We start from the raw sequence: 16,022 nt of genomic DNA, 5'->3' as shown, positions 1-16,022 counted from the left end.
GCCGCACACGTCTGTGACTATGCTAAAAACTTTACATTGTACACTTTAAATGGGTGAATTGTACAGTACGTGAATTATATCTCAATAAAGCTATTATTAAAAAAAAAAACTAAAATATTCCAGAACCCCACTAAGTCTTTTATCAAGGGGTTTTTGTTTTGTTTTGTTTACCCATTTGGCCCACTGGCAAGAAACCAGGCTCAAAGGCAGGCCCCAGACCCTCGCTCTCTCCAGGTACTGAGGTAACTGAGACTAAGATTCCAAGGTGGGAGGTCTGGTCTCATCTTCGGGCATATGTAGCACTCGAGCCAGGCCTGAACTGGGTGGGCTTTAGGTGCCACTGGCCTTGTCGATGCCTCCCCAGGGAGTGGTTACTCTGAAGAGCAGGTCCCGCCCCAGGACATCTGCTTAACCATCAAAGGCCTGTTGGCTCCTCCTAGGCACACTTGACACTACTTAGGGAGGCCAGTGTGAGAACAGCCTGCTCCCCACTGCCGACCCCAAGCTTGTGCCTGCCTATGACACCTCCCCCACGTCTGGAGTCGGATCCTGGCCCTTGTGGGTCTGACAGCACAGAGGTCTTGTGGGCTGCAGCTCACAGGAATGGCCCACACATTCCTTCCCCAAAGAAGGAAAAGTCATTCACATGTGAGGTCATCTGGTTTCTCTGGCACAATGCTGAGAGCCATGGGCCACTCAACCCCACAGAGAACTTCCCCGCATGACAAGAATCTGGCCCAGCCTGGTATTCATAAGATATGGGGAGCTGTGGTCTGGCTGCCTTGAGCATCTAACCTGACTCCTCTGTATGGTTGAGCTGTGACCCTCAACTTCACAGCCTGAAGCCTCGATGGTCTCATCTGCGAAATGGGAATAATCAATCTGCCCCCTCCTGGGGTTATGGTAAGAATCAAATAGCACAATACCTGACTGACAGTGGGGGCTCAAAAAGTAAAATCGAGTGCAGCTAGCACCCCTCCTCTTGCCAGGGTCATTTCTACTGAGCGTGATTTGCTGACTGGGAACAAGGCTCCAAGCCCCCCATGTGGCCTCTCCAGAGGCCAAACCATTATTGCAAATTTGCAAGAAGGAAAGAGACACTGCTTGGATAAAGAATATTTCCAGGTCTCTTCTCTGTGTCCCTGAATAACCTGCTGGACTGGAGCTTCTGTTCTGGCCTGTCCCACAGTCCACTGCTGGGACTCCTGCCCTCTCGAGGCATCTCCTCTGGCACAGTGCTGGGAACTGTGACCCCCGTGGTGGCCACTGTCGCCAGGCTTGAAGCTGGAGGCAGCGGAGATATCAGCTCTATCAAATGCTTTCAGGGACTTGGGAGGGGTTCCTGGAGGCCCCAGACCCAGTAGGGACAGACACTGTACCTCTCAGAGTGGGCATGAAACCCATGAAGAGAAGCCAAGGCCCAAAGTCTGTGCTTACATGGACTGGCCCAATGACACAAGCGCAGGGCAGAAAAAATAAAGGAGAAAAAGGAGAGCAGAATAGCTCCATGTGGTGGTTCTCAGACTTGAAGGTGCGTCAAAATCACCTGGAGGGCTTGTTAAAACTGATTTATGAATCCCCCCAGATTTCTGATTCCATAGTTCTGGACAGGCAGAGAAATTGCATTTCCCACAAGAATCCAGGTGGTGCAGATGCTGCTGGTCCAGAGATCCCACTGAGGACCACGGGCTTGACGGTTACGAGGATGGGATTAGGCGCAGATGACTTGGATGTGATCTGGGTCTGCCACTTAGTAACACTGGGACCTGAGCAAGTTCATGACCTTTCTGAACCTCAGTCTTCTCATCTGTAAAAGGGGTTAATACCTTTCTCACTGGGGTATTAAGGGGTTTCAATGAGCTAACATTTGCAAAAAGCCAAGCACATGGTAAGTTGTTAATAATATCTAGAGTTCATTATTAAAATACAAGAAAGAAACGAAAAAGGATGCTCACAGAAAGGAGTGAGAGAGAACTACTCGGGGCCCATGGAATTGCCCACGTGTACTAAATGGTCACCTGGCACCATCCTGGGGTTATAGAGGTCGCCTTCATCCCCAGTGTGTGCTTGAGTCTGGGCCAGCATGCACCAGCGGCACTGTGCTCCAGCGTTCCCTGGCCCTAGGCTCCTTGACCCAATCAAGGACATAAGCTCAGTAAGACGACCTCAGCCCAGACCCCATGCCAGTGCTATGATGTCATCCACCTCCCTCCCGAGGGACCACCACATGACCTCACACCGGAATGCAGGGAGACTCGCAACCTCCCAAGGGAAAGGTCAAAGCTCCAGGGAACCCAGAGCCTTCGGGATGCCAGAGCGGAAGCAGAAAGCAGGCGGCAGGGGGCACAACCTCAGAACCCAGCAGCTGTGTAAGCATCTCCAGGCGCAAGGAATCCCACGAGTGATGTGCACTCCGGGTGGGGGTGGGGAGGTTGGGGCATCAACAGACTCCCTAGAAACCGCCACTCCCTGGGGAGTGGGGGGCTTTCTGCAGAGAACCTCCATGACTCTCAGCCATGACAGCAATCACCCCATGCCTAAGAGGAAGTTTCTGGTTCCAGGAGCTCTGAATGGAGGAAGGGAACAGAGAGGCTTGGCACTCTAAGAGTTCCTCCTTAGTTGCATATAAAACAATAATTAGGCTTCCCTGGTGGCGCAGTGGTTGAGAGTCCGCCTGCCGATGCAGGGGACACGGGTTCATGCCCCGGTCCGGGAAGATCCCACATGCCGCGGAGCGGCTAGGCCTGTGAGCCATGGCTGCTGAGCCTGCGCGTCCCGAGCCTGTGCTCCGCAACGGAAGAAGCCACAACAGTGGGAGGCCCACGTACCGCAAAAAACAAAAACAAAAAAAAACAATAATTTGTCCTTTACGCCTAAGAGACTGGTAAACAATTAGAGAGGTGATTACCCCAAATGTCGCTGTGGCTGAGGAATCCAGCAGCCCTCATGCCCGGCTGGAAGTGTGGGCTGTGCAGTCACGCTGGCGAGCAAGCCAGCACTACATCAGGAAATTCATCACGTACTGCCCAACAAGCCACCCGGGAAATCTCCTCTCAAAGAAATCCTCACATGGTGAACCCGGGGGTCCATGGGAGAATGTTCATCGTTCCGTTATCTGTGTTGGCAGGGAAGGGGTTGGGGACCCCCTACGTGCCCATCGTAGCGAGACTGTGGGGTGAAACGTGATGGACGCACAGTGGCCTCACGTGGGTGGACCCACAAGTGGGCCATGAGCTGAGGGGCCTCATTAAGCCAATTCTCTTCACCTGAGGTCCAGGAAAATAAAGTTTCTTCTTCCAAAATACAGACACAGATCAGCACATTATAAAGCGGCACAGAAACCCCAAAACCCTTTTCTGAAGAAATCACAGGCAACCTGTGGGCCATGAAAATCCCCACCCAGGCCCAGGCGGACGTGGCCCAACACCGTCCCTGCACTCCCAGCCTCCACTAAGACCCATCAGCGACCTGGGGCGTCGGCAGCCCAGCGCAGCGGGCCTGCTGGCCAGGTGGCTGACCAACACCTCAGCACGGCCAGCCCGGCTCAAGGGACAGGGCACCAGGGGAATCAGGAGCAGGGAGCAGAGGCTAAGGAACAGAAACATGTCTGTGGAAACTTCCTCATTTCCAGAAGGATGGGAAGAAGTGCAGCTGTAGGCAGATCTGGCCAACTAACTGCTGGGATGGGGTGGGACACGGGGCTCCTGTCTGTGGGTGTGTTCACAGCCTCCTGGGAGCTTGGAGATCCACACCCGTTCTGTCTCCCAGCACCGGGCTTAAGCTCAGAACGTGTGCAATGAGTGGGAGAGGGGGCCGCAGAGAACACGGGCTGCCCAAGGGCACCGCAGCCTCCACCTAACCTTGTTCCAGAGGAAGGTACCGTGTTAAGCCCTCAACTCCAAGATGGGGACACGGAAGGCAAAGTGGACCTGGGAGCCCCAAGGGGAGGGGAAGAGAGAAGGAATAAGATCTTGGAGTTGCTCAAAGACGTGGGCTGTTATCACCACTGGGTGAGGCATGCACCATCTCAGCAAATCCACTCAACAATCCTGCGTTAGGGGAGGAAATCGAGGGTTAGAGGAAGCAACCTTCCTAGCCACACAGCTAGTGAGAGGCAGAGCTGAGATCTGAACTGGGGTCCACAGGATGCCAATGTGTGGGCCCTTTCCACTATGCTGGGGGCTGCGGCTCTTCCAGGTAAGCCTTCCACCTTTGCTCAGGCTGGAGAATAATGAGGAATCGGCCAGCACCAGTCCCAGGTCTGCCGAGAACCACACGGGGATGTGTGCGGCTAGCTGTCCCCAAGCAGTCCCTGGGCCTGGGCCGGGGAGGGCAGCCCAGGACACTGGGTGAGAATCACGCCAGCACTCACATCCAGCCATGCGAGAAGGTCCTGGACCTTGTGGCTCCCTAGAGATTCAGAATGGGCCAGGCAACTCTTTCTCCTAAGTCTCAGTTTTGGGGAGGTGGAAAGAGGGTTTGAACTCCTGTCTCTTTTGGCTTTCCAAACACAAAGCCCGTTGAGAGAGGTCATGAATAATTATAGGGGCAGCCAAGTCAGGGGGTGTGTATGCCAGGGCGTGGGCAACCGGCTTGTTTGGGCTTGGATTGGCTCGACGGCAGCAGCTTCCCTCAAGGCAGGCCACTGCCCACGCTCCTGACCCACGCAGGCTCCAGGCTCCCGCTGCCAGTAAGCAGGAGAAGGTAAATTCATTCATTCGTTCATTCACTCACTGATGAGCACTGACTGTGTCAGGAACTGGGGTCACATTTTGGACAAGTAAAGACACAGTCCCTTATTTATTAATTTTTTAAAAATTTATTTTATTTATTCCTTTTTTTGGCTGTGTTGGGTCTTCGTTGCTGCGTGCCGGCCTTCTCTAGTTGAGGCGAGCGGGGGCTACTCTTCATTGTGGTGCGCAGGCTTCTCACTGCGGTGGCTTCTCTTGCTGTGGGGCACGGGTTCCAGGCACACAGGCTTCAGTAGTTGTAGCACATGGGCTCAGTAGTTGTGGCTCACGGGCTCTAGAGCACAGGCTCAGCAGTTGTGGCGCACGGGCTTAGTTGCTCCGCGGCATGTGGGATCTTCCCGGACCAGGGCTCGAACCCATGTCCCCTGCATTGGCAGGTGGATTCTTAACCACTGCGCCACCAGGGAAGCCCAAGACATAGTCCCTTAAATCAAGGACCCTGTGGTCTAACAAGGATGACAAATGTTAATCAAAAACTCATATCAGTAAGTATATATTTGCAAGCCCAGCTTCAGTGCATACAGGAAAAGTTCTGAAGGCATGAGGCTAAAACGGGTCCCTAACCTGGTCCAGGGTGTATGTCCGACCACTACTTTGAGGAAGTCAGTGAATTTTTAAAGCTGAGGAATTTTAATTAGATGAAGAGATTGTAAATGTGAAAGGGGGACCACTAAGTTTATCATCCAAACTGGGGCACTTGTAAATAAAGGTAGGCGCTGTTAATAAATACATCAGAACAACAGGTGCAAACCGAGATGGACGGTACCCAATGCACATGTGTGGGGTCCGGGATGGTCGGAAGGGTGGTGCCGCCCAAGCAGAGGGGTCAGGGACGAAGGCCTGCTCAGGCCACTGGAAAATGGCCACTGGGGCTGGTGCAGGAGGAGAAGAGAGGGGTGCCAGAGGTCAGCATTACCGCAGGGGCATGGGGTCCCATAGGATGTTAGGATGGTGTCTCCTGAGAACAATGGGAGAGGTTTTATTTGATTTCAGCTGAGGGTTGAGGGGTGGGGGTAGGGTGGATGCAGGAATCAGGTACTAGTTTACACATAATTACACCTGCATCTTGGAAAGAGACTCCTAATTGCACCATGACGAGCAGATCCGAGATGGGCCAAAATGGCAGCGGAGACCAGTCAGAGGGCCGCGCAAAGGTCCAGGCAAGAGACAAAGGTGGCTCAGACCAGGGAGGTGGTGGCGGGGACAGGGAAGTGGGTGGACCCAAGAGATACTCAGGGAGGGAGGGAGGGAGGGATCAGAGGCCACACCCAGGTTTTGGACCCGAGCCAAGCGAGGAAGGGGGTATGGGTGAGGGTGCCATGCACTGAAACACGGCTCCCTGCCCGCCAGACACCTCCAGCACTCACCAGTTACAGAAGGCCCCCGGTCCTCAGCCTGACAATCTGATTAGAAGGTCAGCGGCCAGGGATGCCCTCCCCAGCTCACTGTCCCAAGTGCTCTGTCAGTATTAACACAATTAATCCCCCCAGCCACCTTATGAGGTAGGTGCTATCATTAATCCCATTCTACAGAGGAGAAAATTGAGACAGAGAGACGCTCACAAGGTCACCTCAAACAGCGAGAGGAGCCAGAGAACCGGGCGCAGAGCCCAGGCTCCTAACCCCGGGCTCGGTCAGCCTGGCTCTCCTCCCTCGGGCCCCTCCCAAGGGCCCAGCAGCAAGTCACATCACGTGCACCGGCCCGGGGCGGGGCTCTTTCTCTCACACTGCGCACCAGCCCGCCTCACCCCAGCCCAGTCGGATCACCCTCCGGGGGTGCGCCCAGGCAGAAGCAGCTCCCGAAGCCCCCAGGTAGAAAAGGGACGCTGCTGTGCAGTCAGGGCAGCCCACCTCAGCCTGGAACGCCCTAACGGAGCAATTCCAGTGCCTCCCACCCACCCTCCCCAAGCCTCTCCACCAGTACTGGGAGAAAATCAGCCTGAAAGCATCATTAAGAGCCACTTAAGGGGAAACTGGAAAGGGGGGTGGTATACAGAGGACCTAAACTAGTTTTCCTTTAATGGACCGGGCCAACCTTGGGAAAAAGGAAGCAGGGAGACAGTGGGCCCCTGTACCTGGCACGGCCAGCTGGCCTTGGCCACACCCGTTCCTCTCTCCCCGCACACGCCGCCTTCCACCATCTGAGCAGGGGAGCCAGCCCTGCCTGTGCTTCTAGAAGGCTTCCCAGACCTAATCATAAAAGGAGGGGAAAGGAGGGAGAAGGAGACCTACCTGCACAAAGGACTTCCAGGACTCCGCCAACAGCCCCGGGAAGGTGCTCGGGCACCTGGCCCAGGCCACCCCCTAACCTCCTTATACCTGCTGACTCCCAGTGGCTCTGGGACAAAGCCCATGCTCACCTGGGCCCTGATTTTCAGAAGGCACACCTGGGGAAGTATCTTAGTGGGGGAAGGGCTCCAGCCCAACTCCCTACACCCCTGTCCCTGTGGCTGGTCTCTGCAGGCCTGCCACAACGGGCAGCAGAAGGGCACCACTGATGCCCCTCTGCCACCACTGCAGTCTTGTTACTCACCTCTTTCCGGTCGCCCCATTTCTCTCCATCCCCCACCCTTTCCGTGCTTTGCTAGAATGTCTGCAGGCACAGTGGACACACAGCACTGGGAGATCTGAGTTCTAATTCTGTTTCCACCATGAGGGAACCAGTGGCTCAGACCACCACCACCTCGGGTCTGTCCCTTAAACTTCACCATCTCACCTAGAAATCTCCCATTTTGCGTGCAGCCACACCTGCCTCAGACCCGCCTCAGTGGCCTCTTGTGAAGATCAGATGATACAGCCACCGGAGGGCAATCTGAGGGAGGCGAGTTTTCCCAAGTTGGCCTACTGATAAAACAGGATGAAAATACAGACCCCAACCCGACAAGCGCCATTCTGGTTCAGAAGTTCTGGGGTGGCGGCCGAGAATCGGTATTTAACAAGTAACAGGTACTCAGGTGAATCCTAGAATCAGGCGAGTTTGGGCAACTCTGGGCTGTGGAAATGAACAGGAAGTCGTTACCACCTTGCCTTCTGGGTAGAGAAGGGGAAGAAGAGTTTGTGAAAGGGCTCCTTGGCTTTGGGCTCGCTTCCAAAATAACAAGCCCTGCCCCCGCGTAGGGAGCCCACCAGGTGCAGGACACCATCATCTCCTTTAGTCCTGGCAGTGATCCCGCAAGACAGACTGCCTTCTTTTTTTTTTTTTTTTTGCGGTACGCGGGCCTCTCACTGTTGTGGCCTCTCCCGTTGCGGAGCACAGGCTCCGGACGCGCAGGCTCAGCGGTCATGGCTCACGGGCCCAGGCGCTCCGCGGCATGTGGGATCTTCCCAGACCAAGGCACGCACCCGTGTCCCCTGCATCGGCAGGCAGACTCTCAACCACTGCGCCACCAGGGAAGCCCTGCCTTCTTTTTATAGATGAGGAAACTGAGGCTCAGAAGGAGGACATGTTCAAGGACACAGCTAGTAAGATGGCAGAGCTTCCCTCACCCCAGAACTGGCAGCTCCGAGGCCGGGCTTTTCCCAACACCCCGAAGCCTCTGCAGGATGAACTCTCCTGCAGGGAGGGGCAGAAAGGAGCCAGCAGCTCCAAGCGGGATTCGCAATCCTGTTCCCTCCCCAGAGCCTAGACACGACCCATGCATGGGTGGTCCCAACCATCCTATCCTGCAGGGGAAAGGAAAGCTCTACTGCACGGCGATGAGGCTGCTATTTCCTGTCCTCAAATATGAGGGAGACAGGGGTCCTGGAGCCTGCAATCTACAAAGGTAGGTAGGACCACCCCTAAGAAACAGTCATACAGCAACCACGGCAGGGGCAGCTCCGAGCCAGACCTCCTGGTGCCGGGGAGCGGGGCTCCAAGAAGGCCTGGCAGGGAAGGGTGCTGAGATCAGAAGACATGTCACATCTGGAACGAAGCCCAAGGCACCCCGGACCCCTTCTTCCCCCCAACACACAATCCCTGCTCAGCGAGCAGCAGCCGGCCCCACGAGGGCTCCGAGCAGCTGCGGACTCCCTGGAGAGGAAGCAGTTTCCTCCTGCAGAGGAGACTGCCACCACCCAGCCAGACAGCATCACACGGCCCCTTCCTCTCTCACCCAGTCTCTCCAGGGACCAGACACCCGAGAAGCAGAGGGAGAGCGCCATAGCCTAAAACCTCGCCTTCCTGCAGAGTCCTCCCCCAGGCCTGGCAGCTGGTAACATCTCTCCCACTTAGAGGGCACAACAATGACACAGCTGACATTTAGTGACACTTACCAAGCACTTTGTATGATTATCACATTTACTCTTCACAACAAGAGGTAGATTTTTTTTTTTTTTTTTGGCTGTGTTGGGTCTTCGTTGCTGCACGCTGGCTTTCTCTAGTTGCAGGGAGCGGGGGCTACTCTTCGTTGAGGTGCACAGGCTTCTCATTGCGGTGGCTTCTCGTTGTGGAGCACAGGCTCTAGGCGCGCAGGCTTCAGTAGTTGTGGAGCACAGGCTTAGTTGCTCCACGGCATGTGGGATCTTCCCGGAGCAGGGCTCGAACCCGTGTCCCCCGCATTGGCAGGTGGATTCCTAACCACTGCGCCATCAGGGAAGCCCTAAGAGCTAGATTTTGATCCCCCATTTTAGAGATGGAAAAACTGAGGCTCAGGAATGTTAAGTAACTCAGCTGGCAAAGAACAGGCCTCAAACCCCAAACCAGGAGTTCCCTAACCAAATCCCAAATTCTTTCCACTTTCTCTTTCTCTCACTGAGCACCCACTAAGTATAGGGCACTAGACCAGTGACTACTAGAACGAGAGAGGGCCCAGCTCTCAGGAAGCCATGGCCAAGCTGACAGATAACTACACACCCCACCAGTGAGACACAGACTGAGCACCCAGGGGAACGATACACAGATCCCTGCAGGGGGCAGGTAGGCGGCACGTGGTGGAGGTCCATTCCAGACAGCAGGCAGCAGCCAGTTTGCTCTGAGGTGTGAGCGTATTTGGGGGCCTGACTTGAGATAGTGGTCGACTGTGGGTAGAGCAGGGAGCAGGAGAGGAAAGCCTGCTCTGTTAGCAAGAAATAGACCTTTTCTCCAAAGGCAGCTAGGAAGCATTGCATTAGTCTCTGGAACTCCCCGGCCAGCAATCGTTCACAGGCTAACCCTCTGGGAGAGAAATGGCCTGGGGCAGAAAGAACTGGCGGGGACGGGGTGGGGGAGGGGGGACGGGACAAAAAAGCGAATGGGGAGAGTGGGGCCAGTTGGCTCTGGGGTCCCCGTTCCATCCCAGGGCACCCAGAAGACTACAGCCCCCTTCCCCAGATCTGCAGCAGGAGAAGGGATAGGAACCTGGCCCAAAAAGGCCCTTCTTCACCGGGAGATGCTGGAGCTTCACACTAGCTCAGCAGCTCCAAACCTCCCTAGAGCTGTGCTGCAGCCAGCCCCGGACACGGTACACAAAGGAGACCCAGCTGGCCAGCCCGCCCACCTGCCCACCTCTGCTGACAGCTACCACAGCAGACCAGCAGGCCAGGGACCCAGCCCTGCGGGAAAAGGAAGGAGGGCGGGGGTGGGGGGGCGGAGGGCGGGTGCCCAGCGTGCTGTGCTGACCTATCAACCCTGCCACAGGTGCTCAAAGAGCCTGAGAGTCGCAAACAGTAAATACATAAAATTTAGCAATTCCATTTCTGGGTATATACAGAAAAGAAATGAAAGCAAGGACTTGAACAGGTATTTGCACACCCATGTTCACAGCAGCGTGATTCACAACAGCCAAAAGGTGGAAGCAACCCAAACGCTCATCAGCAGATGCACGGGTAAACAAGATACGGCGTGTACATGCAACGGAATATTAGTCAGCCTTAAAGAGGAAGGAAATGTTGACACACACCACAGCGGGGATGAACATTACAGACTTTATGCTGAGTGAAGTAAGCCAGACATGAAAGGACAAATGCTCTCTGACTTCACTTTAATGAGGTCTCTAAAGCTGTCAAGTTCACAGAGAAGAAAGCAGAATGGTGGGGGCCAGGGGCTGGGGGAGGAACAATGGGGAGCTACTGTTTGATGGGTACAGAGTTTCAGTTTTGCAAAATGAAAAAGTTCTGGAGATGCATGGTGGTGACGGTTACACAACAACATGAATGTAACTATTGCCACTGAACTGTCCACTTAAAGGTGGTCAGAATGGTAAATGTTATGTTAGGTATATTTTACCACAATTAAATAATATATAAATTAAATACAAAATCTTACGTGTGGCATAGAAGCATAACCATGTCACCTGTGGGGAATTGGTTTTTTTTTGTTTTTTGGGGTTTTTTTTTTTAACATGAGCATGTCTTACTTTCATAATAAAACCAAAAAAGAGATTGAGACTTATAAGGCAAAAACATTTCAAATCACAACGCATGAGGGGGTTTAACAACTCCCAGTTCTCAGAATGGGACAATGCTGTCACCGGACTCCTCCCCTTGCTGCCACCACCAGCCTGCCCTGCAGACGACCACAAGAAACACCCTCCCAAAGGCAGTAAGGCAGACTTGGGGTGGGGGACAGCGGTACTGTCGCCCGGCCCTCCTCCACCCTTCATGAGACCAGCAGGAGGGGAGTGCCGCTGACCCAGGGCCAGAGGCGGTGAGAGGGTTGGGGGCCCCTCCCTGGGCTCTGACTCCAGGGTGACTCCAGCTCTGGTTTCCCCGCAAGGAAATGAGCCCGCCCGCCCTTTTCCCCCTTCTAGGACAGCACAAGGGAATGACGTGGCCCATCCCTGCATGCCCCGGCCTCTCCCCAGTCGGCTCTGGTGAAACCACCCTCCGCAGTGGGGAGCAAGCTAGAGCGAAGAGGGTGGCAGACGAAATGGCTCATCCGCCCGACTGAGGAAGACGGGGGATGGGGAGGACAGCAGACCCTCAACTCCCTGCACGAACACACCAGGCTCGGGCTCCAGTCCTGTGTTCCCACTGACCAGCCGTGTGGCCTTGCCTCAGTTTCCTTACCTGTAACTTGCAGGGGATGGACCCTTTGCTATCGAAGGCTCCTTTCGGCTCTGAAACTCTACACTTCCCTGCAAGCTGGGTGATGTGCCGGAACTGAGCCAGGGCTGGAGAAGACAAGACCCAGCCTTGGAACAGGACAGCTTCCGAACAGATGCTCAGAAGGAAGCACAATGATTCTAACTGGAACACCAGCACCTCCACCCTCAGGCCAAGCCACCCACTCATCCATTCATTGAATTTTTTCTGAGCTCTTCTTCCCCTGAGCCAGGGACCATGCCGGGGCTGGAAAACGGCGGTGAGTCAGCCAGCCTTCGAGGCGCTCACAGCCTTGTGAATGTTGCCACCAAATTTCAAGACTGGCCATCACGAGCTCTGTCCCCAAAGCCGGCCCTTTGAGGAAGCAGAGCCTGGAAGAGTAACAGCAGGCAGAAGGGGAAGCCATACGGGGCCCTGAAAAGAGCACTGAACCAAACTGGGAGTCAGGAAAGTCTGGTTCGAATCCCGAGTCTACTGCCGACTCTGACCTTGGACAAGCTTCTTCAGCCCTCTGGGCCTCCCGTTCCTTGTCTGTCAAGAAGGGACTGGATCTGGTCTTTGCAGGACCTTCCAGCTCTGACAACCGGGGCCTCCTGGACGCAAGCCCTCGATCCCGGAATCACGGCCGGGAGGCCTGCGGGAGCCAGCAGCACTGCTGACCCATCCGGGACCCTCAGACGCCAGACAAGCCAGGCTGACAGCCGGCCAACTCTGCGACTCTGCAGCTCTGCCTGCAAAGCCCAGCTGCTGGAAGCAAATGCCTGCTTTAACCTCAGGCGTAAAATGGATGTGGAAGTTTTCTCAAAGTTGGAACCATTTATCTTGGGATGGGGTCGGAGGACCCGAAGGAAGCTCTGTGCATTCCCTGTGCCCCACTGCCTAGTACGGGAAAGTGGAGCCCCTCTCGCCCATCTCTGCCGGATTTGAACCATAAACACAGCCCTTTTCTGAAGGGAAGGACTTAACACAAACCAGATGCAGTAGGGACTTTCCCCCACCCCCTCCTGGCCCTAAAATTAAACATTCAGTGTCCCTTCTGCCAAAATTCACTTGAAGGCCAAGCCTTAAGGAGCCAGCACCTCCGGTTCTCACCCTCACACGCTCTCAATCACACCCCCTCTTAAACAAAATGTCAAGGTCTCCAAATGGAAAATGGGGATGGGCGGCCTCCCAGCAGTGCCCAGCACCCCTGCAGGCCAGGGAAAGATCTAAAAGGAGAGATCACTGGGGAAGGAACGCTGATCCCCCACTGCCAACCCAAAAGGGACCAAAGGGCAGCCTCCCAGGAGTGGATCCTGAGCAGGGGATTTGCCCCTGGGGAGGGCACGCGTGGGGCTTGCAGACGGGGCACAGCCAACACGCCGGGAGCGGGCCTGTCCCAGCGGACTCCGGAGATTACTGGAAGAGTTCGCTTCCTGGACTTCAGTTCCCAGTCTCTAGAAATGGGGTGAATCACAGGCATTTATTTAAATAACTCTGATCTCAGTCAAAGCGGCGAGGACCTGGATAGAACCCATCTTAGGAGAACTGGACTCTTCTTGCTGGGTTTTGCAGGCTTCCCAGCTGCCAGGCTGGTTGCTCCCTCGTCCTACAGATCCTTCCAACTCCCGGCTGAAGGCCCAGACCATCCACCCACCTGCCCCCTCCCTTCCCCACGGTCCCTGGCCGTGCCAGGGCCAAGCCTCAGCACCCAGCACTAATCAGCTTGCCCAGCACATCGTGTCTCCCCAGGGAGAAGAAACCTCCCCCTGAGCTCTCAGGCTCAGGGGACCATGTCTTACCCCCGCTGTGTGCTCCACGGGGCTCAGCAGTGCACAGCACACACCAAAGCGCTCAGAACGGACAGTCAGATCTCACTGAGCTGCCATTCCTCAAGAAAAAGGACAGGTGATAGCAGAAAAACATCTGAAGCAGGATGTTGCCTCAGATAGCAATTCTCTGACTTGCTATAAAATTTGAGTACTATTTTTTTTAAGTATTTAATCCTACAACTTCAACACAGCCATTTTCACTTTTGTACGTAATCTTCCTGTTTACGTGGGTTTTACAGTTGCAACCGATTATAATGCTCCATAAAGTTCTCCTACTTTCAACCGTCTGTTGAACATTTCATTCCTGTGTAATCTTCCTAAATGTCATTTAAAGGCTGAAAATATGCTCCACCACTATCACGTGTCAGGACGGTTTGTAAAATCCCTCCCCTGGCGTTAGTGAGACACAGAAGCCCTCCTTCTGCTCCTATGGAGAGCAGAGAATACTCTGAAGCATTACGTTGCTTTAGTTGGACAGTTTCCTCAGGACACTCTCCTGGGGGTGGAATTATCCAGCCCAAGGGTAAGAACATTTCCATAGTTTTTGCTACATAAACGAACCAGATGCTAACCCAGGCTGCACCAATCCTCAAGGCCTTCAGAAAAGAGCGCAAGCATTTATTCGACTAGAAACTTGCCCTCATCGGATTTTATTTTTACCTTTTTAAAGTTACGTTGTACGGACTGGAAGAGTTCATCTTCTCTGGGCCTCCAGGTTCAGCGCTCTGGAGATCCTTTTTCTAAAATCTCACCCCCTCTATACCCATCCTTCTTGTAACCCTAGTCCACTCTGACAACAGCAGACCTGTTGTGGCTCCCTTGACGGCTTCCCTACCAGACTCAATGCCCTCCCATTTCTGAGGCCCCTGATCCACTTCTACGCCATGACCTCCACAGCGCCACATCTCCCCTGCAGAACTGCCACTAGGCAGAGAGGCTGCCAGAGGGTTTCTGGACCTAGAACCCCCGAGAGGACCCTAGTGGTGTGGAGTCATTGGGGAATTGCCTGTTGAGCTCAGTCCTACAGGCCTTCTAGCTTCCTGCTGCTGGGACCCCTGTCTCAAGGGGGCGGTTTGAGCCCGTGCCAGCAGAACACACTGCTGCTGGCAGACCCTCAGGCTGCAACAATCCAGGGCCATAACTGAGGAGGCGTTCACACAGTCTAGGGCCAACCCAAACTCCTCTTGTCACGCTGTCTGGATGAAAGCTAGAACCCAGACAACAGCCCACAGTCAGGATTTGGCTCAACTGAGCGTAGAGGACCAGAGGTCACTAAGGTGGGACAGGGAGAGGAGCCAGGCGAGGCAGGATACACAACACTGGAAAGCCCTCCCTCCACAGGAAACCAAACAACAGAGCGGGCAGGTCACTGCAGGACACAGATGTTTGTGCTCAGTGGCGAGGCGGGCCCTCAGCAGGCCCGGAGGGACTGGAGGGCAGGATGGGCCGCCTGTCTGATACAGACACCCCTCCGCATGCCCGGGATGAGAAAAGTGGCTTCCACCATTATCACTGCAATACTGCTTCAACACAGCCTTGCAGACGGTCGACTGGCCCACCTGCTCCAAAGCCAAAAACAATCACAGTCAGAGAAGCAAGAGGAGATTTGCTTTCCTTTCTTTCCTTTCCTCTATCCATATTCCCCCTCTGTGTCTGGGGTCCAAAAGAGATGCTTGGCTCACATCTTGGAGAGCTAGTGAATTTGCGGTCTAAGCCTAACAAAGGAGACGAAGCATCAGCAGGACGTCCCAGAGGAGGAGTGAACGGGAATGAAGGAGCTGAGTTTGTTTAGCTGAACTCCTGCCGTTCAGACTGAAGCAACAATATTCCCAGGTAATCCTTTGCAGAGGTCTCTGGTGTTACCTAAAAATTAAGGCGGGAGCTTGCAAGAAATGCAGATTCCTGGGCTCTGAGCCCAGTGTACTTGGTTCAGCCGGTCTAGGCAAGGCCCAGGAAGCTACAATTTTTACATGAACTCTAGGTGGTCCGTGGACCACCCTTTAAGGATTACAGCCTTGGAGTGAAACTCTCCACTTGGGTGGCAGAGGGTGGATGTGCCCTCGGGAACCAGGATGCCTACAGGGAAGCCGTGGTCACCTGGAGTCGGTGGTCATTTAATAAGGTGTAAGGAGGACGCTCTTAATTGCTACTTGCCTCGACTCCTCACAGCAAAGAAACCTCTCCTTCACAGAGCAAAAGCACAAGTCACTGCCTCCTCAGGAGTCCCTCTCTCCCTCCAATTACCATGAATTGTAATTGGACCTGCCTTGACAGTTCATGTGGTTTCCTGGGTGGGGAGAGGCAAAGAGGGTAGAGTGTCTAACAAACCAGACAGAATTAATCAATCCCAGCCTTTCCACATGGCCGCAAGCTGGAGCGCCTTACAAGGCTCCAACAGGGAGCTCTTTACCCAAACAACCAGAACAGTAGCTGAGACATTCTGATGGCTTCCCCCTCAG

The 16,022-nt window shown here is 54.4% G+C and overlaps 1 protein-coding gene across 3 annotated transcripts in view; it reads right to left on the bottom strand.

Moving 5' to 3' along the window:
* The window catches only part of ACTN1 (actinin alpha 1), a 95,456-nt gene that overhangs the window by 54,447 nt on the left and 24,987 nt on the right, over positions 1-16,022 (bottom strand). The window lies entirely within an intron of this gene.

This window comes from Grampus griseus (assembly GCF_964374135.1).
Source record: "Grampus griseus genome assembly, chromosome: 2".
Classification (NCBI taxonomy): Eukaryota; Metazoa; Chordata; class Mammalia; order Artiodactyla; family Delphinidae; genus Grampus; species Grampus griseus.
The sequence above is the reverse complement of the archived record's forward strand: the minus strand, read 5'-3'. Positions and strand labels throughout refer to the sequence as shown.